This window comes from Podarcis vaucheri (genome assembly GCF_965113315.1).
Source record: "Podarcis vaucheri genome assembly, chromosome: 6".
NCBI lineage: Eukaryota > Metazoa > Chordata > Lepidosauria > Squamata > Lacertidae > Podarcis > Podarcis vaucheri.
In genome coordinates this window covers 60,662,849-60,672,942 of record NC_138764.1, presented here as the reverse complement: position 1 = coordinate 60,672,942, position 10,094 = coordinate 60,662,849, and positions in this window count along the sequence as shown.

Genomic DNA, 10,094 nt, shown 5'->3' with positions numbered 1-10,094 from the left:
TGGCTGTTTCATGCCGCAGTGGCCATGGCAGATGGAGGCTCCAGGCATGGCGCTGCTTCGGCATGGCATGGCGGAGGTGCGCGAGGGTGGCAAGCTGATGCCGGGAGGCACCACATCCAGCCTCCGCCTCTTTCCTGGCGCCCTCCAGAACTTGGCGCCCTGGTGCCCCGCACCACTACCCTCTATGGGTAAGACACCCCTGTTCTTGATTGGAAAAAAGAAAAAAGAAAAACAACCTCAAAGCGGTTTGCAAAAAGATAAAACAATAAAACCGAGAAAAGAATCACAACCTGACTTTTACAAAATTTAAAATACTAAAGCAGATTAAAATGACCTCAACTTTCTCAACATCTGGGTAGACTTGTCTAAACAAGAATGTTTTCAGCAGGGGCCAAAAACAGTACTATTGATCTCAGTAGGCAGAGAATTGCAAAGTGCAGGTGCTGCCACACTCAGTGATTGAGTTCTTAGAAATGCAGAATGGGTATTATGTGGCACGCTTCACTGGTTTCATATGCATTTCCAAAATAAATTATAACTCCATCTCCTAATATGCAATTATAGGATTGCAACTTTCAATACAGGCACCCTTACAGAGGTGGTATAATGCCAACCTCCGCCCTGAAACTCTGTTAGCGACTTTGCAAAATAACCTCAAACTGCTGTTGTTCAGCCCCCATACCCCTCTCATATATACTGGATTGTCCCCCACAGCACAATCATTCAGGCAGCAGCTTAAGACCACTTTGTTCCTGCCGGCTTTGGGGGCATAGCAGGAGTGATGCCATTTGTACAGTGAAAGTTGGTGATTATTGACATTTGATTCTGTAAGGTGGTTCTACTTTTGCTTTTAGTTCTAGAACTAATGCTGCAGTTCTGTTGGTAGTTGTCCTGGCCTCTCGTAAGAGGAGTGGAGGGATAAAAGGAAAAGTAACAGTGGTAGAAAAGAAAGAGGGAAGGAAGTTCCTGTGTGAAATGTAATGGGATCGCTAAGCACCCCATGTTCAGTATTTATATTATTACCAATCTCTTTCCCAGCGATATAACTCCAGGCCGTGACCCTCCAAGCTTCTTTCTCTTGCCCTTGAAATTCTCCTCAGGCCATACCACTCCCTGCCACTGTTTCACATCTGAAGTCTTTTGCCTGCCTGGAAGGCGCCCTGGACCTCTGACAATACCTGTTGCTTGTCTGGATGGAGGACAGAGTTGGGTGTGTATAGAAACTAGCCTACTGTACAAAGATAAAATTCATACCGTTCAACTGTCCTGATTCAAGCAGGACATCCCAGAATTACAGAAGCCATCTCAGCTTCCGATTGCATCCTGGTATGTCCCAGTTTTTGGTCCAGCACAATGGCATTTGAGTCAGTTGGCTTGCAGCAGAGCGCAGGACCAAAAGGTGCTTGTTTTTGGGTCTCACTCTTGCATGAATCAGCTGGTTCCCACATGAGCTCAGGACCAAAAGACGCTGGTTTTGGGCCACACACTCTGACATGAATCAGCTGGCTCACAACAGAGCACCGGACCAAAAAATGAGCATCCCAATTTTGACATTGGTACGAAAATCTGCATGCATCCACTTTTGCCTCTTGGCCCTCAGAAAGCTGATCAGAAGGGAATGTGGCCCTGAAAAAGATTTCGCACCCCTATTATAACCTCTACTAAAGGTAAAGGGACCCCTGACCGTTAGGTCCAGTCGCAGACGACTCCAGGGTTGCAGTGCTCATCTCGCTTTATTGGCTGAGGGAGCCGGCGTACAGCTTCCAGGTCATGTGGCCAGCATGACTAAGCCGCTTCTGGCGAACCAGAGCAGGGCACGGAAACGCCGTTTACCTTCCCGCTTGGGTGGTACCTATTGATCTACTTGCACTTGATGTGCTTTTGAACTGCTAGGTTGGCAGGAGCAGGGACCGAGCAACGGGAGCTCACCTCGTTGCGGGGATTTGAACCACCAACCTTCTGATTGGCAAGCCCTAGGCTCTGTGGTTTAACCCACAGCGCCACCTGCGTCCCTTATAACCTCTACTAGAAGATGTGAATAAAACCAAGATGTGAATAAAACCAGCCGGAAGCCCTAGTAAGCTTCATTCATCCACTACATATACTTCAAAAGAAGAGGGACCTTGGAGATTAAGGGTTTGTTTTTTTCTGCTGGTGTTACTACTAACTGGACAAGGGTCTGGAAAATGCAACCTCCCTAGCTGCTAAGTAATCAGGGAACCGTATCTCCACTTGGCTCCCACAGGAAATCAATTTCCTTCCCTCCGGGCAAAACAACAGACAGACTGGTTTTAAAAGCTTTAGATTTGGGGGACGCTTTTCCTTCATCACTTGCTCTGCTGAATCACGGCAGCATCACATTCCGCTCTTTAGAAAATGGCTAGATCAAAAGAGGTTATTTAAATATAAGGAAACAGAGAATGTCCGTAATGTGGATTGGGGGCTGCTTCATCTGTTATGAATTTCTGGCCTGGAAAATGTGATGTACAATTTACTATGAAACTTATGCACACATAATAAATGCTCGTTTTGGCCGTATTTATCCATGTGCATGCTCTAGGAAGTTGTAATTGCGCTACTTGGTGTAGTTTTATGAATCCGGACAACTGCTTGGCATAATTTAGTGCAAGACAGCCATACTATTCTGTGACACAAAAAGGCTACCTTTCTAGGTTTCCCCTACATCAAGAAGTTCATGATAGTATGAGCTGTTCAGCAATGAAACAGCCTCAGAAGATGTTGGGTCCTCCTTCACTGGAGGTCTTAAAGCAGAGACTGGGTGGCCAAATATCAAGGATGCTGCAGTAGTGAACTTCCTACATTAGCAAGGGGCTGGACCACAGAGGTGGAGTGTGGTGGGGGTGGTGGGTGCCACACTGGGTGCCTTCCCTGAGGGGGGTGACAAAATCCTGGCTGGGCGCGATCACAGCTATACTGGATTGCACACACCCCGGCCTGGCCGCCAGGCCAGAGCACACCCCCTGGCCGGACGTGATCACCCTGCCCCCTGGGTCGGGAGTCATGGGAGCAGCGTGTCCTTACCCTGCACTCCCGCCTGGAGGAGGCAGGCAGATTGGGGAGAGGACGGGAAGGAGGCAGGTGAGCAAAAACGGAGGGGGCAGGAATGGGTGCCGCCTGCCCCATCCCATTCCTCCCTATGGGCGATTTGCACCGCCCCAGGTGCCGGAGAGGCTTCCCTCGCCACTGCTGGACCAAAAGACCTTTGAGATCCCATCCAATGCTTAGTCAACAGTGATGGGCATTTGCTATTCCAAATATTTGACTGTGTGCAACCTCCACCTATTCAGGTTGGGGATGGAAAACTAGTTTATATATGAAAGGGGTAGGGTGGGCTGAATAGCAGTAGTTTGAGGTTAATTTGCAACTTTGCTAATAGAGTTAAATGGGAGAGGTTAGCTTTAGAATGCCACAATGCTGGTGTTACTATGAATCAGGTGTTGTCTGTTTCCTTGCATCTGCATACTTCTAAAACCAACTCAAGTGATACATCTGTACTTACGAAGACCCTTTACATTTCCAGCACTCTCCAAAGGAAGAGGGGATACCTAGAATTGCCCATTTCTCTGAAAGTGAAAGCATGAAATGATATGAATGATATATATATTGACCAAGACAGCAGTCTGCCTTTGGATTCGAATTATATGTACCTGAGCAGCTGAGATTGCAAACCCACCTATTTTTCTGACTATGAGAAATACTTCCTCCAGGTGAGTCAACTAGGTTTCATCTGAAATTTGACCCTACTATAAAAGCCTGTTGTTGACAAAGCCCATTTGAGTAACTGGACAATGCCGCTCCTAAACATCCGCTGACTCATTCAGCCTCCATAATTGCCTGGGTGGAATTATGCATTATGATGAAGCCTTCAAACTCTGCTTGCTTGCTTGTCAGTAAATCAATCAGAAAGTTCTGACAAAGCTGTAAACTATAAGAGAGAACTGAAGAATGAGTAGCACTTCTCAGTTTATCGCCTATAAAAATGAGCATTTAGTGAATTTTGTTTACAGGATCATGACACTTCCTTTTAACAAAATGCCTTGAAGGTAACATATATTTCATACGGCACCTTTAATCCCAGAGGATTTAAAAGTACTTGGTATCATTATTCAATCGTCACTGAAATGCAATTTGATTAGAATGTTCAAAGAGATTTCCATATATATATGTCAAATGGGACTATGAAGACCCTGGGAAGGCTAACATCACACTGCAAAAAAGCCACAAGCATGAATCCTGAAAGCATTCAACGAATAACCTGCTGTGGGATTCAATTCATTACGGCAATTGCAGCTGCTTCCAGGTACGAAGCTTCTTCGGACATGTAAACCATTGTTTAGTATATTACTTGGGGCTGAACTCCTTGGAAGCCTGACATCAGTTGCCGATGGACAACACTGAACCACCTAAACATTTCTGATTCCAACATGTTTGGTACTCTCAGGATCACAACTTGAAGTAAACCCACAAAACAAACACACATGTATGGAAAGGATACATCAGAATGAGTTGTGACCATGCTAAGTTTTTTGGAGCCACTTCTGTAAGATGCACTCAGTGCAGATCTAGGAAACAGATTACAGTACCCACAGATAGTAAGTAATCCATTTTTTTCTTGTAACTCTTAGAAGGGAGACTGCACACTGTTTAAAATCTAATTCTGGATTTGAAGCACCTCGGTATTTGCAAAATTTCCATAGATCTCTAAGACACATGGAAAGGGAGGAGGCATGGCAAAGTGCATGATTCCCACATGTATTTGAAACTTACCAAGGGAGAGACATGCAAGTTCCCTTTTGCACACAATTCTGTGAAATAGTGCTTTTTGTTGCTTATCAGAATGTGTGAAACAGCTCTGAAGGTTCCTTAAATCTAAGCATCAGAAAGTGTCACTGAGACTTTAAGGTGCTTCCAGACAGTACTTCATTTGGCTGAATCAGGCACACTGAATACTGAATCAGTGCACCTGAATCCCACTAGCCACATGTGGCAAGGATGAACCCTCCCCCATCCTGGTTGACTGGTTAAGTCCAGATAAACCAGCAGGATCAGTACAACTGGCACTGTGCAAACCAGGCATAGACAAACTCAGCCCTCCAGATGTGTTAGGACGACAACTCCCATCATCCCTTACCAATGGTCCTGTTAGCTAGGGGTGATGGGAGATGTAGTCCCAAAACATCTGAAGGGCCGAGTTTGCCTATGCCTGGTGCAGAATATCAACTCTAAAACCCTACATTTTAAAGACTATAGTTGCTGGGGAATGATGTTCTTTGGATGCAGCCTTAGGTATGAATGGATGCTGAAATATGGAGTCGTGTAGTGATTTCATGCTCTTTATTGCAGCTCGTAAAACAGTGAGTGAATTTCCCCCCAAACCTCAGGCTTTATATACATTTACACAATGAGTCCCGTCTGATTGGTTGATTCTGCTTCCCTCCTGGAGCCTGATTGGGCTGCTACTGCAGGCCAATCAGTTGTTGCATTCTAGGATCCTACCTGCCTACTCTTCTAGGATCCAAGCTTAGTACATAACAGATGCTTAGAGAAAATCAAGAACTGGCAACTCCTTTACTTGAATTCTGTTGATTGTGTCTACAGTCACATCTGTACTACAAAGTTAAAGCAGTCTGGAAAATGGCAAGTGTCATGGCTTCTCCCAAGGAACTCTGGGAATTATGGTTGTATCAGTGTGATTTCTCTAGCACAGATCCCTAGTCCACCTCTGGGAGAAATACCATTCTCAGGGTTCTTTGAGGGGAAGTGAAAGTTAAATTGTGTACTGCTTCTGATAAAGTGGTTGCTCCAACAGCAACAAGCAGCACAAAAAGGTTATTATCACCTTTCAGCTACTAGAACAAAACAGACAGCTTGCCTATTTACATTATACGGTAGTTCAGCTAAGCTGTTCCTGAAGAGCAGCTAATCCATTTTGTAGCTCATTTCTTAAATCTGTTTTATGGTTTGTTCCAAACACAATATGAGAAATGTGCCCATGAATCACCAAATAACCTGGCACCTTTTCCTCAGATTAAATTTTAAGCCTTTTCTCTGGATCATGTTAAATGATAGTTAGTGCTTCCATCAGTTTATGATGTACCAGTCAAGGACAGAGATATGAAAAGCAAGGCTGAAAGCTATATCATGATCACAAAGTCCTAGAGCAAAGGAAGGATTTTTTAAAAATGTCCATTATGAACAGAAATGTGTTCTCAGCCAGTTAAAACCATCTTATGAGAATTTCCAATAATTTCATTAACATCTCCTCATGTTAGGGACAGGATCAGAAGAAATTCCCACTCTGCAAAAATGATGGGTACGAGTCACCTGTCAATGGTTCTATCATATCTAAAAAGAACTTGGTAATCCAGTCTCACTCCCAAGGAAATGTGTTTGAGACTGGCATTGTGGTTGCCCATAAATATATTTGGCCAGTAAATATATGGCTTCCTAGGACCATTCCACCCCACTACCAGCTAGAGTACTGTGCTCACAAGTGATCACCAAAGCCATGATGAAGCATTCATCTGCTTGCTTCAACATAACCACAAATTAGGGCTTGCAACATTCCTTTGCTCAGTTCACTTTCTAAAGACTTGCAATGACACGGTACGGACATGGTGAATCAGCATGGTGAGCCATACTTGTGGTGAATCAGGCAGGCAACTGCTTCACCACAAATTTGGGAAATATCTCAAGCGCCGCAAATGTAGTTTTGAACAAGGCAGAAGTGCTGAATGAATTGCTCCTGATTCCATACCTGGGTCTACTGCCGGATTTACGTATAAGCTAAACAAGCTATAGTTTAGGGCACCATTCTCTTGGGGGCCCCCAAAAAATTAAAGGGAAAAAACCCTGGATGTACATTTCCAAAGCATAAAATAAAAAAACAAATAAAACCTGCATACAGCAAGTGTTTTGTGTTGTGTAGGCTCCTATTTGTTATGTGCAAATGGCTTTAGATACCTATTAGGTCCATAAATTACCATATAGCATATATTCAACACAAAAAACAGTGACAATTTGTTGTTGACAAAGGACAGCTGAACATATAAAGGGCCCCATTACCTCCAGTAGCTTAGGGCCTCATCAAACCTAAATTCAGCCCCATCTGGATCTCACAAGGTTTTAGTACTTGGGGAATAAGGTGTACAAGAATTGCATCTCTTCACAAAAGTAATACGGACCTCTGTGTGATGAACTTTCTTGACCTGAGTACAGTCATTTTGTGCAATGCCAAGAAGAAACACCAGTGGTTTCAGTGACTAAAGTCTAATTATTGCCAGAATATTGGGAGGTTGATGACGATGAGAGCCAATTCTCCACTATCCTGAGTGGAGCGGGAACCACCTATGCTGAAACCAAGTAAACTCATTACAATACATAATTTTTTAACTATGAAGTATTGTAAGGCGTCTCCTTGGTTTCAACATATTTGTTGATAATCATAGGGTTCCTGCTCCACTCAAAATAGTAGACACTGACTCACCTATAGCTTAAATAGAAACAGAAATAGAATATTTCAGGCTGAGAAATTTTGGTAGCATCCGTCTGTCTCAAGAGAAAATGGAGTGTGCTTCTGGGGGTAAAGTCCAACCACTGTGTTAGCAGCACTGAAGGTACTTCCTTGGGGCACAAGCCTGGGCAGCATGTATGGAGGTCCTGGGCTGCCCGGATGGTACCTCGGGTTAAGAACTTAATTTGTTCTGGAGGTCTGTCCTTAACCTGAAACTGTTCTTAACCTGAAGCACTACTTTAGCTAATGGGGCCTCCTGCAGCCGCCGCGCCGCCAGGGCATGATTTCTGTTCCCATCCTGAAGCAAAGTTCTTAACCCAAGGTAATATTTCTGGGTTAGTGGAGTATGTAGCCTGAAGCGTGTGTAACCTGAAGCGCATGTAACCTGAGGTACCACTGTAGTTCAAAGGAAAGCAGAGCAATATATTTGGCACCAGCTTGGCTGCATTAGTTGCCAGAAGGAGGCATACCAGGCATACAAGACTCCATCCATCTTAGGGACCCCACTTCAGATTTATGCAGGATGTCCCACAAGGCAGCAGAGGTGTAGGATCAGAGTTTTCCTTCTCCTAGATGGGCTACTTTCCCAGGTTGACAAGCCCCATCTGCCCCTCACTTCCCTCTACAGCTTGTGCAGAAACCACCTTCTTGACTCTAGGGTTGCCTTATTTCAAAAAGTGAAAATCCAGACATTTTGGCAAAGTTTTTTGAGCTTTTTTTCTACACTTCTGTCATTTAAGCAATTTCCGCCCGGACACTGTTTTCAACGGCCAAATCCTGGCTATGTCTGGGAAATTCTGGACATATGGCAACCCTATGTTAGACCCATTATTGGTCTCATCTGCACCATCTGCCAGAGCCTGTCTTTGCATGTAGGGGAAGTCCCTAACTGTTTGAGACTCATCCGCTACCCTCACCTGGTTTAGCTGGCCAGTCGAAACTGTTCCCAGGGTGTGGCTGCTGTTGTATGCTGATGGCTTCTAGGAGGCATAGCAGAGAGCTGAGTGCAGGGTGTGATGAAAAAGTTGGTTTTGCTGGACCGGTTGGATCAAAAAGTGTTTCTTTTGTTTTGTTTTTCCCTGCCAGCAAATGGTTAATGAACAGCAGCCTCCGACTGGCCATTGTTCCAGGAGGGAGAGTTTAAAGGGAGAGGATTTGAGAGATGGTTAGGTTAGGTAAGGTTGGGTGAGTGGGTTGGAATAGAGGTTGGAGAGGTCGAGAGATAGGTAGGGAGACAGGTTGAGGTAGAAAGAGTGAATTCGAGAGTTGGTTCTGGGGAAAAACAACTTCCATTCTGAGTGTACTGTGAAGGACGGCGTGTGCTGTCCTGTAGGAGGAATAGACCGGAATTTTACTGGGAGGCAGAGGTTGAGCCAGGAGAAGTAGGAGCTAGAAAGGAACAGCCTACTTGGTACTCAAATCTAGTATGGAGGGGAGATTCTTCTAAGGAAAAGAAGAAACTCCCAAACCCAGTGAAGGGAGGGGGTGTGGAGAGCCCTTGGGTCTATTGCTTAAGGAACCTCAGGAGCAGGATTGTTAAAGGGAGAGGATAATTGAAAGAAAGTATCACCGTATAAAGGAACCAAACCTATAACGCAAAAACAACTGAGGAAGAATTAAAGTGTAATTGTACTGTATGCCTGAAGTAACCTAAGTTTAATCCATTTGTGTTACATGCTATCTTGCCTTAAATAAATCTTTATTGTTTATTTAACGAAAACCTGTCTGAGACTCCAACTTACTAAATATCCCCTCACAAAGCTCCCCTGCAGGATACTCTGGGTTAGAATTTTAAGAGGAAAGGAAAAGAAACCTTCGGGTTAAGGGTTCTTCAGTGAGGTGGGGGCAAATTCTCTAAGTGAGAGTGGGCCCAATGGCGAGAGAGGAAAAAGTGTCTTTGCGCTCATCACATATGGTGGAGACCAAAGGTAGACAAAGTACACAAGAAGGTGCACAACAGGTACCTCAGCAGAGGTACTACTCAGTTTAGTCATGATCCGTAAACTTGTCTGCGGACAAACACCAGCTCCCTCAGCCTGAAAGGGGAGATGAGCACAGCACCCCATAGTCAAATTTGACTGGACTTAACCATCTAGGGGTCCTTTATCTTTACCTTACCTCTCCTAACACCCCATACACCCCATATATAACAAATATAGAAAAGAATATTCCATAATTCCTTAAATTCTTATTATTGAGCCTGGTGTCTAACTAAAGAAACCATGTACAATATTGAGGAGAGTCTTCTGAGACACAAGAATCAAAATAGGTAGCAGCAGTAGTCAGATGCTTTTGCATATATCTTGGAGACAAGTGATGGCACTTAAGATGATTAGCCCACAAACTATGTGCTTTTGTGAAATAGACACATTAGCCGTATTCTGGGTGCCAGCCATACTTACGCTGCAAAGCTAAGGGCAAAGCAACTGCAGATCCTGAAAAGTAATCAATAAAACCTGTACAAAAATAGTAACTGCTCTATTTTGCAATCCCCTGGGAGTCAACATGTATGAAGAAGGCTTTGTCGTCTGGCAGGTTTGCAGGGTGTGGGTTTCCTCTC